The sequence below is a fragment of the Bombus terrestris genome, chromosome 3 (assembly GCF_910591885.1).
Source record: "Bombus terrestris chromosome 3, iyBomTerr1.2, whole genome shotgun sequence".
NCBI lineage: Eukaryota > Metazoa > Arthropoda > Insecta > Hymenoptera > Apidae > Bombus > Bombus terrestris.
Genome location: NC_063271.1, coordinates 9744671 through 9757130, shown reverse-complemented (window position 1 = coordinate 9757130; position 12460 = coordinate 9744671). Strand labels below are relative to the sequence as shown.

Here is a 12460-nt window from a genome sequence, read left to right as displayed (position 1 = left end):
TTGAATAAAGAATCGCGAACTATATCGAAGCCTTTGTGATGAACGCCTTCGCGGCGTGTAATTAAAAAACGCCAACGCTCGGACAAATCAATAATCCAACATTTCCATAATGGACGTCGCGGCTCATTATACTGTCAGATTCAAGGTGCAACACACGTGTCCCGTCGCGATTATGCGATCGGTGACTCGTGCATCGCATTGCAACTCGTCACTGCATCGTTCGACGATATTTGGCGATCGTGGTCCCAATAATCGAACGTAATCGAATCGTACAGTTCATTAAAAACCGTACAATCTATATATTTAATGGCAAATATTATTCGTTTCATTTTTATATAACAAATAAAAGAGAGTTTTCTGATATTAATCCTCTATAGTATTATGCAAAGAAATTGAAATTAATTTAAAAAGAAATTCAGATACCTACAGAGAGATTATTTTGTAGTTATAATATTATCGAATAAATGATGATTACGATCCATTATTTTCGTATACCATTAGGATAAAATTATTAAGAAACCAAAATATCATTACGACAAATTTGAAGATTAAAATACTAAAAGATAATGGAACTTCCATATTTTAATTAATTTAGTTTGTAACTTTTCTCATTCTATTTCATCTACTTGCCATTCCTTTTTCTATTACATTACATTTTATTAATATATTATTACGTCTATTATATCTACAAAAACAGTAAATAATATTTTCTAATTAGGGGTGGAATTGTGCAACAGAAATGTTACAAGAATCCTATTTCGCGATACTCAAAAAACCTAAAGAAGAAAGTTACTGAATCACCGAGTCTGTGATATTCTAAAACACGTATTTGCAATCGATTAAGATCAACCATCTTGTCTCTTTTCAATCTTTTTTATTCTTATGTTTTTTCTTTCTGTTTTTTTTTTTTTACTAAAGCTTGGAAAATTATAGGCTACATAGTCGAGATCTTAGTTTAGTGTGCGCGTATTCCTATCATGGATTGCTCAGACAGCGTGAAATTTATGTGAATAAAAAGAAACGTTGCATGTATGCAAACGCGTACGTGTAACCGGACAGAGAAAGAGATGTTTTCCAGTTGCTGATTACACGAGCATCGGGAAATTTGTGCCAGCAAAAATCCAGCCAACAACCAGAGGAACTGCTTTCTGCTTGTAAACGGAGTTTAATGACTCTGTCAGACGATAGAGCGATTAGCGTTGAACGTGCTAGATATTTTTGACGATAACTCATTTTTCCTCCCTTCCTCCACGAAATTTGTCTTCGCAACTGGTTTGTCTAGTTTTCGCCGTGAAAACAAGACAGAAGGTTCGTTAATTACATCGAATATCATTTTTAGATCCGAGTATTCAATACAAGAATTCTAATCTCTAAATGGAACTGTAATTGAGCACACACGATATACGAATAGGTAAAGTAAATTAAATTCCTCGTACGATATTTATTACTAGACAGTTATTATACTATTGTGAGGGTTGCGAAATAAGTAATTATCGAGGAGAAGCTGTATGATGCGTGATAAATTAAGGAATTAAATGAAAATTGATAGACAGTTACGTAACTGTTTGTATGAAGTTTCCAAAAATAGGAGAGAAGAAGGTATACATTAATCGCATGTAGATAATATTAACCCCTTAACCTATAACTACGGGCATGGCCCGTAGTACGATGATCGGACCAAACGTAAATATTACGGCCATAGCCCGTAGTAGACGATCGGACCAAACGTAAATTCTCGAACGTAAATCGTAGGTTAAGGGGTTAATGGCTATTTAGGTATATTTGCAGACAAATTTCTGTCAATAAACAGTGATATATATGATATACAATACTAAGTAGTGTTCGCTCTATAAACAACTCTATAAAAGAAATATATAAAGATTCATCTCTATATGTCTATGTGTATTCTTTAAGAATTGCTTTGTATGTCCATTACTGTACTATTTTAATATTGCATCATTGTGTTGCTAGTAAACAACCTATTTATAGCAGTCACCAGTTTCTATTTCTCCAATCAGAATGAGATGCAATTTTCTTGATGCGCAGAAGAATATATGAGAAAGCATTTAACGATACGTTATCTGTTATTGAAAGACCAGCAATGCAGATGGCTCAAGATTTTTGCTCAGAGTACTGTACATTCCCACTTGGATCTTTGGACATCTCTCATATTTATTTCGAAACTGTAGAAACTTAATTAGTCGTGAAAAAATACAACGAAATATTACTTTGCCATACTTGTTCTGATAATTAGTATAGACACTTACATGATTCTTATCATCAAAAATATACATAACATCCAAAGTATAATATCAAAAGTATGATATCACAGTATAATATTTCTTACAATATCTAGCGGATGAAACGAATTTTTTGCTTGGACTGTATTGCTTTAACTAAGTTATAAGAATATGAATTTGCATGAACATCCGGAGTCTGGTAATAATATTTGCTCCAATGCATTGCCTACCACCTTCCTTGCATTTATAAGTTGCTCTATCAAAATGCACGAAACTCAACGTGTAACAGTTACATCACTAGCATATGTATCAGTAGCATCGGATGTATTAACTTAATACTTTACACGATGAGGACAGTATAAATATTAATACAGGAATAATTTTTCGAAAAATAAGTCCATTTAGCAATTTCAATTTGATAAGCTTCCAGACGTCCCTAAGGTTATGTGAAAAATATAGAAGATGCGCTAAGGATTTTTGCATGGTGGTGTAATATTTAGTGGGTCGATCGCGTGGTATCCGGCGCAATCGAATTCGCCGCGGTGCACCGTTTCGACCCGCGAATTCCCAGACTTTCCAAAGCTGGAAATGTCAGGAGGCTGTGAAATGTTCGCTGCCAGCAGCGACCTTTGTCGCGTCTCGCCTCGCGGATACGTCGCTGCCAGAGATAATTGCTGACTTGATCGGTGCCTGCTGTCTACCGATTCGAGTCTCTCACACTTGAATTATTTTTAGGTATATTGGGAACTTTGCAAATTTGCAGACACCTTCTGTATTTTTAATATCACTTTAGCAGCATTCGAGGTAGATTTCCAGGTTTGAATTAAAACTGTGAGTAATTTCCGAGGAAATATTATTTCGTTAGCTTTTTTCGTTCTAAAGCTTTGCTAATTCTTATGGAAAATTTGTTTGGATGATTAGGTTCTTACAGTTTATTCTGCGACAGGCTCGTTTATTTCAGCTAGAAAGGAAGCTGTAGCAAACATTACCTAAATGTAACACGTGCGACATGCAAATGAATATTTTAATATGAATTGATAAAATTGCAGGAGAAGAACTGTTAACATTTTTCCTAGGATACCCTTCTTTTACGGAAACAATTAATATTCCTTTGTTTTTTTAAATTTTCTAATATCTTCTTATTGTTAGATAACTGGATTATACGTTTTAGTATATTTTAATTATCCATTGTGTATTGATCTGAGGACTCTAAAATAGGAAAGTCAATTATCTTACTGGATTTGTGATATTTCGTATTTCCGTCCAAAGGTAGATTTTTAAGAAAATTGATTACAGTTTGTGATATACTAATCAGTATATCCTTATAAGGATATGTAAAATCGAATGAATATTTTTATACGAACATTTAAAATTGAAAGAATTACGTAGAATGTAATAGTTTGGCATACAATTCAATAACGACACCAGAGGATTGGTAGCAATGAAATTATGCTAACAAGGTAACGAATAAAAGTGTCAAAAAATATTAAAAACTTTATGGAGAAACACTAGATATTATTCTCCTACTATTCACTTGGTCGAGTTAAAAATATTCGTAAAAACGTTGTATAAAATTAAAAACTCTTTTCTCTCTTAGTATCGACATCCAGTGGTCTGAGAGCCCGAACTCGAAACAAGGCGTGTAGGAGAGAAATAGGGAGAAAAAAAGAAAAGGTTCAGACGGGTGGCATTCCATTTCGATTACCTTGGCACAGATCCTTTCTTCGGAATCGTTCCGACCAGACTGTCGTATCACATTAAAATTTACCTCGTGCGCGAACTCGGTTATGCATAAATAAAAGCCGATGCGTTTAAGGTCAGTAACTCGTCGATCACATCTAATGCACTCCACCAATTTTTCCTTACTTTCTTGCTGACAAAGAAAGAAAAGGAGAAAACTTATTTGAAATCGGAATATTTTTATAGATAAAATTGGAAAATTTGGAGATTTGAAGAAGAATCAGGAAACTAAACAATTTTTAGAAATATACTGGAAAATAATCAATCTTTTCATGGTATTTTCTAACGATTCTTGGCACCAGATTTTTGCCACCATTTTTAATAGAATACTTTTTAGTTCAGTCGCGTTGTATCGCTACGATATTATTATTCATCTAAAATGTTTCTTTAATTTACTTCATACACGGGTATTTACATATATATACTTACTACATAGATCACATAAAATTCAACTTGATCGACTTTGTGTTGTTGTTTAAAAAATTGCTTGATTCTGATACGAGGATACATCACTAATGCTTAGAAATCGAACAGTTAACCTGGAATAATCGAGTTCTGAAATTTCATCGTTTATCAGGCCACAGTTGATTCGATCTCAAACCTGCAACAGCCTCGAACGTTCTGAAACATGCATTAAATTACAATTACAAGCCTCTGAACACAAGCTCGTAAACAAGCTCCTAAACAATCGATACCAATTTACTTTCCCCAAAGACAATATCCATGCACACACGACTTGGCAACTTTCACCTATAGCAATTAACTGAGCAAATACGCGTCATCAAACCCAGCCAAACCTCGGCCAACTTGTCCGTGTAAGAAACTTCGCGGCTTTCCCTCGCCCCTCGCCCATTTTACCGCCGTTTCTCTGAAGCAACTTAACTCGAAAGAAACTTCTCAATACCGGAGAACTCCCTTGGCCAAAATTTCCACATCGCCGACACCATACATCAGACACGGTAGCAGCCTGAATTTGCAATAATATCAAGCGTTACTTCATCGAAGATGGAAAGTCCACTCTCGAGACGAACAGTTTGACCCGTTTCTCAAGGTACAAGAATTTAACCAGTAAAGACAGTCCTCCCTTATTGGCTGGCCTCTCGTCTCTCGGGTATAAATATTGTCCGGTAATCTCGCTTGGTGCATCGTAACTCAGAACATCGGGCTTTTAATGGGTGCAACATTTTGTCCAAAATTGTTACCGGCTTATTAACGAACCTCTCCACGTTTCCTTGCCTCTTCTCCTCTTTCGTCTGCTTCGTTCGTTGAGGAACGCTGCTTTTACAGGACATTACGTTTTCATTATACGGAGACGGAAGACTCTCCGACCATTTCCAGTTTCTAAAAGAGATCGTGATTTACGTTCGCTACCGATCATTTTATTTGCATTCCACCTCGATGAGATAATGCTTTTTCTTCGCAGTAGGGGAAATAAGGTTGGGTTTGAATGAGGTTTCTAAGAATGTTGAAGGATTTAGGTTTGTTCGGATAATGGTTTGTTAAATTTCAAAGAATTATTGCGAGCACTATGTTAGTATGTTAGTTGTGAAATATTGAAAACTTCAGTTTCATTGAAACAATATCCAAGAATAGTTGAAACGAGGCAAGCTCGACGATTTGAATTCGGCTGGAGCAAATTATCACACCTCATTTAATCACATTAATAGTCACCACCCCTAGTTCATTATATGTATTTTAGACAAAATCTGCAATTCTAATGAGAAATCAAGAAGTAACAAAATCCAATTAAATGAAGCAACGAAATCACCTGAATCCCAACCAGCCAAACACCACACTCTAAATCATCATTTGGAATAAAAACAAGAACTAACCAGATGCGAAACCAAAATCAGCTTATAGAACCAACGCAATCTGTCCAAACCAACCTGCCTATCTATTAATTTAAACTAACCAAAAGGCAAACTCTAAATTATCACCTAAAATCCACTCAGAAGCAGCAAACAACCAAACCGACCTAAAACCACCCCGATCTATCTCCCCAACCCCACTTATCTATTTAACCCATTTAATCGTCCTGCCTGGCAATTAAACCTCCCAAAACCAAAGTCCAAACTCTAAATTCCCACCTGAACTCCGTCTAAACCCAAGGAACAGCCAAACGACAAATCAGTCCAACTCCAATAAATCAAACACAACCCTCTAAAAGACCAGACTCTGTCCGTCGAAGACCTACCCTTTCCACTTCCACTTGCGCGGGAAGGAAAATTCATCCCCATGGAACACCCCATTCGTCCTCCAGTTGCAGTCACTGCAGATCAGTATCTGAACAGCAAAGTCAATATCATTCTGCGGTGGCTAATATCGCGAAAGATGTTGGCGAGACAGGTCTGCGACGACGGAAACGGGACTCCACCCCTCTGTGTTGTCGTCCTGGCGGCGTCGATAATTACGAAATGCACGGCACAGGTTGCGGCTGGTCTCGCAGCCGCTCGCTCCAGATCCAAATTTCTGGCGGGGCGAGGTCGTTGCACCCGCGGTCGAAGAGCGACGAGAGCGAATTCGAGAGATCGAGGGGGGTTCCTCCCGGCGTCCGTCCGGCGCGAGGTTGCGGAGAAGGGTGACGGGTGGTAGGCAGAGAGGTTGATGCCCGGGTTTACTTCCTAGTCTGCCGGTTGCCTGTATCGACCGGATAGCGTCCCGACGTCTATAGCGTTGGCCGACTCGGCTCTCTGCCCTGTGCTCTAGCGCTGGCGAGCTCTCTTTCTTCCTCTCCTGCGTCCTGTGTGTCTCTCTGATTCGTGGAACGAGGGATTCTATCGTCTGCCGCTGGAAAAACGTAGGTCAGTGCTGGACCCACGTCTGAAAATAGTTTCGGGGTAGATGCTTTGAACGATGCTGACACAGGTGATTTTGGCTCGGACGCGTTGCTGAGTGATGGGATTTTTGAGTCGATTTGAATGTTAGAATTTGGTTTTTGAAGATTAATGGGATAATGTAGCAGGGGTGGAAATATTCCGATATTCATTTAGAAAATGGAAGTTACTTATAGCGGAATGGAGTTAAACAGACGTATGGAAGTCTTGATCAATGTACAGGAGTCTTGATCGGTAACATTCTTGTAATTATTTAATTGACAGGTTGTCCGTGTTTGATTATCGAACAACTAATAGTTAATGGGAGATTTTTATAAAGTTTTAGTTGGTAAGTTAATGGTGTTTCTTCGGCCGCGCATGATATTTTGCACGGTGCAAAGCCGGATGTTAGTGTGTTAAGATTTAGGGGCTATTCTGCGTTCTAATGATACGGTATTTGAATCTCTGGCGGTTTGGCTTGGTTAGTCTACGTTAAACGCCAGCTATTTTCGGATACATTTCCAGACTTGCGTAATTAAAGGCACACATTTAGTTCCTTTTATGAAATGGAACAATTTACTTCGTCATTGTATCCTCTTATTTCCGAAATGTTCTTCCGAGAAGAAAGATTATTTTCCAACACATCTATCCAAAAGCTTTTCTTCCAAAACATTCATCATCCATAGCGACTCAATAGAATCATTTCCACTTACAAGCAATCGTCTTATTCTTCTCATCGTTCGCGACGTTGATCATCGATCCCAAGAATCAACTCGTCTATGAAGATTGACGTTCACCGAGTGTAACTTTCCAGGAATCGAGGCACGTTAAGAGGCAGAAATACCGACATATTGAAACGGGTTAAATGATAATCAGAGACCGTGGGAGTGGTAGTTCCTTAGGGTGCGCCGGTTGTTGCTCGTTTTGACGAGCATAGCACCGAAGACCACTGAGCGTGGTCGTAGCATCGTTTCGGCCAGCTTTTTACTTCGGCTAACCACATTGTTGTGATCATCCGGTGAACCTGTTTTCGGTAAATTACCGTATTTGCCGGTAGTGTTGCACGGTTGCAACCGTGTTATTAGAGTCGAAACCTGGGGACCTTTTTGGACCTTTGCTTGTCAGGGGAATTGGTAGACATTCTGCTGAGATCTGGTGCAATTGTGCCACGAATAGTCTTCGTAAATTGAAGCTCACAGCTTGGAACTCAGAGCTGAACTCTTCTGAAGAACGTGGTACATTGTAGCATTGTGGGTGAACTATTTGGGTTAATTCCGAAGTCGAAGTGGAAAATCGTGTTCTGAATTCACGTTGTAAGTTGTAGAAATACTTTTTATTTGGTTATTTAACTACAAAAAATGGTGTAATATTTAGAAGTACTGTCGTAGAGTACATCTTAACTGAATTAATATAGAAGTTTAAATAAAAATACGATGTTGTGTTCTTTTATAGCAGACATAGTCAATTTAATTTTTCACTGAGATATAAAAGGGACTGTAGTAAATATTAAATTTTTAATCTCACGCTTTTTACAATAGATATATGTAGGAATAGATTCCTCGTTGTGTTATTGATTGAGTTATAAAAGGGATGCAATACGTAGAACTACTGTATTATACAATATTCTCAATTAAATTAAAATTGAAGTCTAAATCTACCTAGTGGATATTATAAATAAAAGTACCAATTCTTTCTTGTACTTTTTATATACCAAATGGTAGAACGTGCATTTGTTCTATTATATTGCCACTGAGACACAAAAGGAGTGTGATATATGTTACTGTTGTACAGTACTCTCAACTAGGTTAACGCTGAAACTAGCGAACGAGTGGAAAAGAGTGTTCCATGACGTTTTCGTAAAATTGTAGCTCCGAACTTGGCTTTCGTGGAACGAACATAGTAATACGTGTTTACGTTCCACGATTAATTGAGAGAGAAAAAATGTGTGTAATACTCGTCGCATTGTTGGGTATCTTATTTAGGTTAATTACCAAGATGCAAATGAAATCGTGATAATATTACACTCTTCAAGATCTGTGCTGAGTTGGTGAAGTATGTTTGCATGAAATACTTCATGACATTGCGTGGTTAAATATCTCCTGTAATGTGACGTTCTTTTTAGTCGTAAATCTGATTAGAGAAAGATAAGACAAGATTCTCTATGATGTTGAAGGATACCGTAAATGGGTCGATATCAATGAATAATGTATGTGACCTAACGTTACAATTACTATAATATTGATGCTTAATATTTACATTAATGATCGATTTAATTGTAAAAACTTGTAATATATATTAATATTGTGATAAAAAATATAATTACGCGTTTTTGGAAAGCTGCTGCGGATGATGTAATACTAACAAACAATATGTACATCATACACCTACGAATAATATATAAAGAACGATTTAACTTGACGAATTATCTGGATTAATAATATTCTGTATAATTTTAAATTTACTCATTCACTCATCCTCTACTTCTTACAAATAATATCTTTTTACATCCGTACAAAAAGTTATAACGCTCGTATTTACAGCGACTTAAAACATTCTTATAAGCTAACCTATCCTGAACCACATTATTTTTCAGAAGTTTAACCTGTTAGCAAGTTAATTCCTCGTGTAAATTACTTGTATTTTGATTGTCATAATAATAATTTATTTAGCTATAAATTTAATATAATTGTATCTTGATTTACGTCTTGTACTTACATCATCGTTTTCATTAACGTCCTATCATCAGTTTTATTTAACGTCATTATGGACGTCATTATTCTATTTTTCATCGTACATATTTAAAACATAATTTCTAAATATTATATCTTGAAATACTTAGAGGAAATTAATATACATATTATGCAGGTATTGTACTTTAGAATCTTCGAGGATTGTCAAATAAAAATGATCTATACACGCATTTATCAAGATCTCTTAAGAGGTTATATCAGTAAATATTACTAGCAAATGATGCAACAGATGTATTCTGAATATACATACATACATACATAATAAATGCCTATGAATAAAAAATTACTGCTTCAAAAATACCAACGTTTTGACATTTCTATTATAACAATTAACTCGTGTCAACCAGCTAACAGATTAATGCGACTTGATACAGCCATGTTTTCACACAACACAAAATCTTCATATTTCCAGTATGTAATTCGATTCTGTCGAATATTTCCTTTCGATCGGTCGCTACTATTCTTCGACTATAAACAAACGTTCTCTTATGTAAACTTCGAGAATCGATTGTATGATATCTAGCGATAACGCGAGAGCACGAGATAGTCTCGTCTCGTACCACGACAAGAACTAACGAGGATTTTCTTGGGGTCACGCCTGAAATTCGCGGTTCGTTAGAGGTTACGTTGCGAATTTGCGAAACTACAAAGTGTCTCGATGTTTCTCACGTTTGAAAGCGACGGGGCCGCGCGGTGCAACGAACAATTACGTAACATGGCAGCGGCGAGCGAGCAGAGTTGGCAACCCTGTTCTCCTTTGAGACGCGCGCACCTCCTGTATTTACATATATTTACATGTTAATATATAGGGTGCATCGGTTAGTGTTACCTCCTCGAGCGATTCGTTTCTTAGCCGCATTTACAGATCGAAAACCGATTCAGAAAAATGTGAGGAGAACCGAGTTCGCGCCGCATGAATGAATCGTGATAGAGTGAGTTTTATCGGGTTTACTGGTGTTTGGTGCTTGCATCGTGTTGACTCTGTATAGAGCAGGTAAGGCGAAAATTTGAAATTCGCTTTCCTTCTTTTTAGCGTAGATTACATGTGGATTGCTGACTTTTATGTAAATTTATATTCTCGTGGATACAACTGAAGAAATAGAAATTAGATGGAGATTCGTTATTTCTGCTAAAGATTATAACGATTATTCTATCGTATATACATATATGCATTCTGTGGATGTTTGCAATTTTCAACACTCATATTTTGAATGAATACATGAGGATACGCAGTCTAGTTATATGCATTTAAACTGTAATTAATTCAATTTGAAGTTAATATATTAATACATACTTTGAATCTATTATTTAGGCTCTCTTGTATAATTGAAATAATATTAGTGAAATTTTACACGTCACTATTGTAAATTATTTATACTAATAGATTTTCTTTAATTGGAAGAAATATAGTAATGGAATAAGTGAATCCTATGTTATGTAAGGTTATAAAATTATACGTAATAAAAATGTCTATAACCTATAACTTCCTACTTGTCGATTCACTAATATTATCATATATATAGTTAATAAATCACAGTCCGAAAAAGTTGTAATGAATTTTAGATTATCTTTTAGATTAAAGAATACTACGCATATAGTATTCGTTGTATTAAATAATATTATATGTATACCACTGGTACATAGAAAGTAGATAATTAGATTAAATTATTATAGATAAAAATATTTTTTAATATTGAAACATATTAAGTTTGCAAGAAATAAAATTGTTAAAATTTACAATTATACAAAGCAGAAGGTTATTTTAAATAACGAATTCATTAAAAATATTTAAATTAATATTTATAAAATATACAAGTGATGTGAATGAATGGTAGATATTTGTGGGGATAATTTTCGAGCAGAAGTCAGGTATAGATTTCGTATGAAGAACATTCATAATAACATCAGGTTATGCGAGAAAGGTAAATAAGGGTGGGGAAGTGCCGAATTCTCGCAGTCTTGAATTGGGCGGCGTTCTGTTTACTTCGATCGCAGCTCCGGTGTATTGCGTGGTAATTTCTATTCTATAATATTATACCTTCGTTATATCTTTATCTCTATATATTTTTAATATTGCTGTATCATCTTTTATTTCATAATCTGTTCATTATGTTGATTATAAAATATGTCTGTTAATTATACATATACGGTGAGTACAAAAACTATTTACAAAACATCGCATTTACTTGTTACGACATTTGCAGCATATGTATATGCTAGTTAATTAAATCCAAGTATATTAAATTTTGTATTATTTAATAGTATGTTCATGTAAATACAAAAATTTGATAGAATTTTGATAGATATTAGAATTAGATAGACTTTCACTCTACGTTACGACACAATTCTCAATTTTAAACGATATTCGACGTCTCGTTTTTTTTAAACGACGCTTAATATTATTCGTATGTAGTTCCGAATAAAAGTTTGTAATAAAAGTAGGCTAAACTAATAATACTCTTATTTGAGAGAGCCAGAACCAAAATGATTCTTGTTAAATTCGTCGTGTTTTTAAATAAAAATGTGTTCTAGTAATAAATTATTCGAATAAATGATTCGAATATTTTAAACGAATACGTACTTCTAATAATAAAAGTTACATTCATCACTTGATGTGGGTAATCGATAGCATAAAGAAATGATCTATATCTTGACGTATTATCTAATGGAAATTAACCAGTTTTATAAAAAATTCTCTTATAAGGCCTATGATTTCACGATTAGATTAATTCTAGCTTTTCTAAGATATAATTATAAATACACGGACATACGCTTTTCCAAGATACAATTATGTAATCTAATGAATATTCTACATCAAAGAATTGAAATACATTGAACATCGAATTACGAATGTTACAATATTCTTTTGCTTCCCTGGTAAAAGGCTAAACACGAACAAAGGTTGTTTTTCTCACAA

The 12460-nt window shown here is 35.4% G+C and overlaps 1 protein-coding gene across 6 annotated transcripts in view; it reads left to right on the top strand.

Moving 5' to 3' along the window:
• The window catches only part of LOC100648854 (ABC transporter G family member 22), a 280612-nt gene that overhangs the window by 120882 nt on the left and 147270 nt on the right, over positions 1-12460 (top strand). For 2 of the 6 annotated variants that reach the window (XM_012320932.3, XM_012320930.3), the window contains exon 1: positions 10361-10537. The exons of 2 other annotated variants lie outside the window; for them this stretch is intronic. The gene's annotated coding sequence lies outside the window, so the exon portion shown is untranslated. Of the gene's footprint in view, positions 1-10354; positions 10538-11436; positions 11556-12460 lie in introns of those variants that run through there. 2 more of the 6 variants (XM_012320933.3, XM_012320931.2) reach the window with 2 other exon arrangements.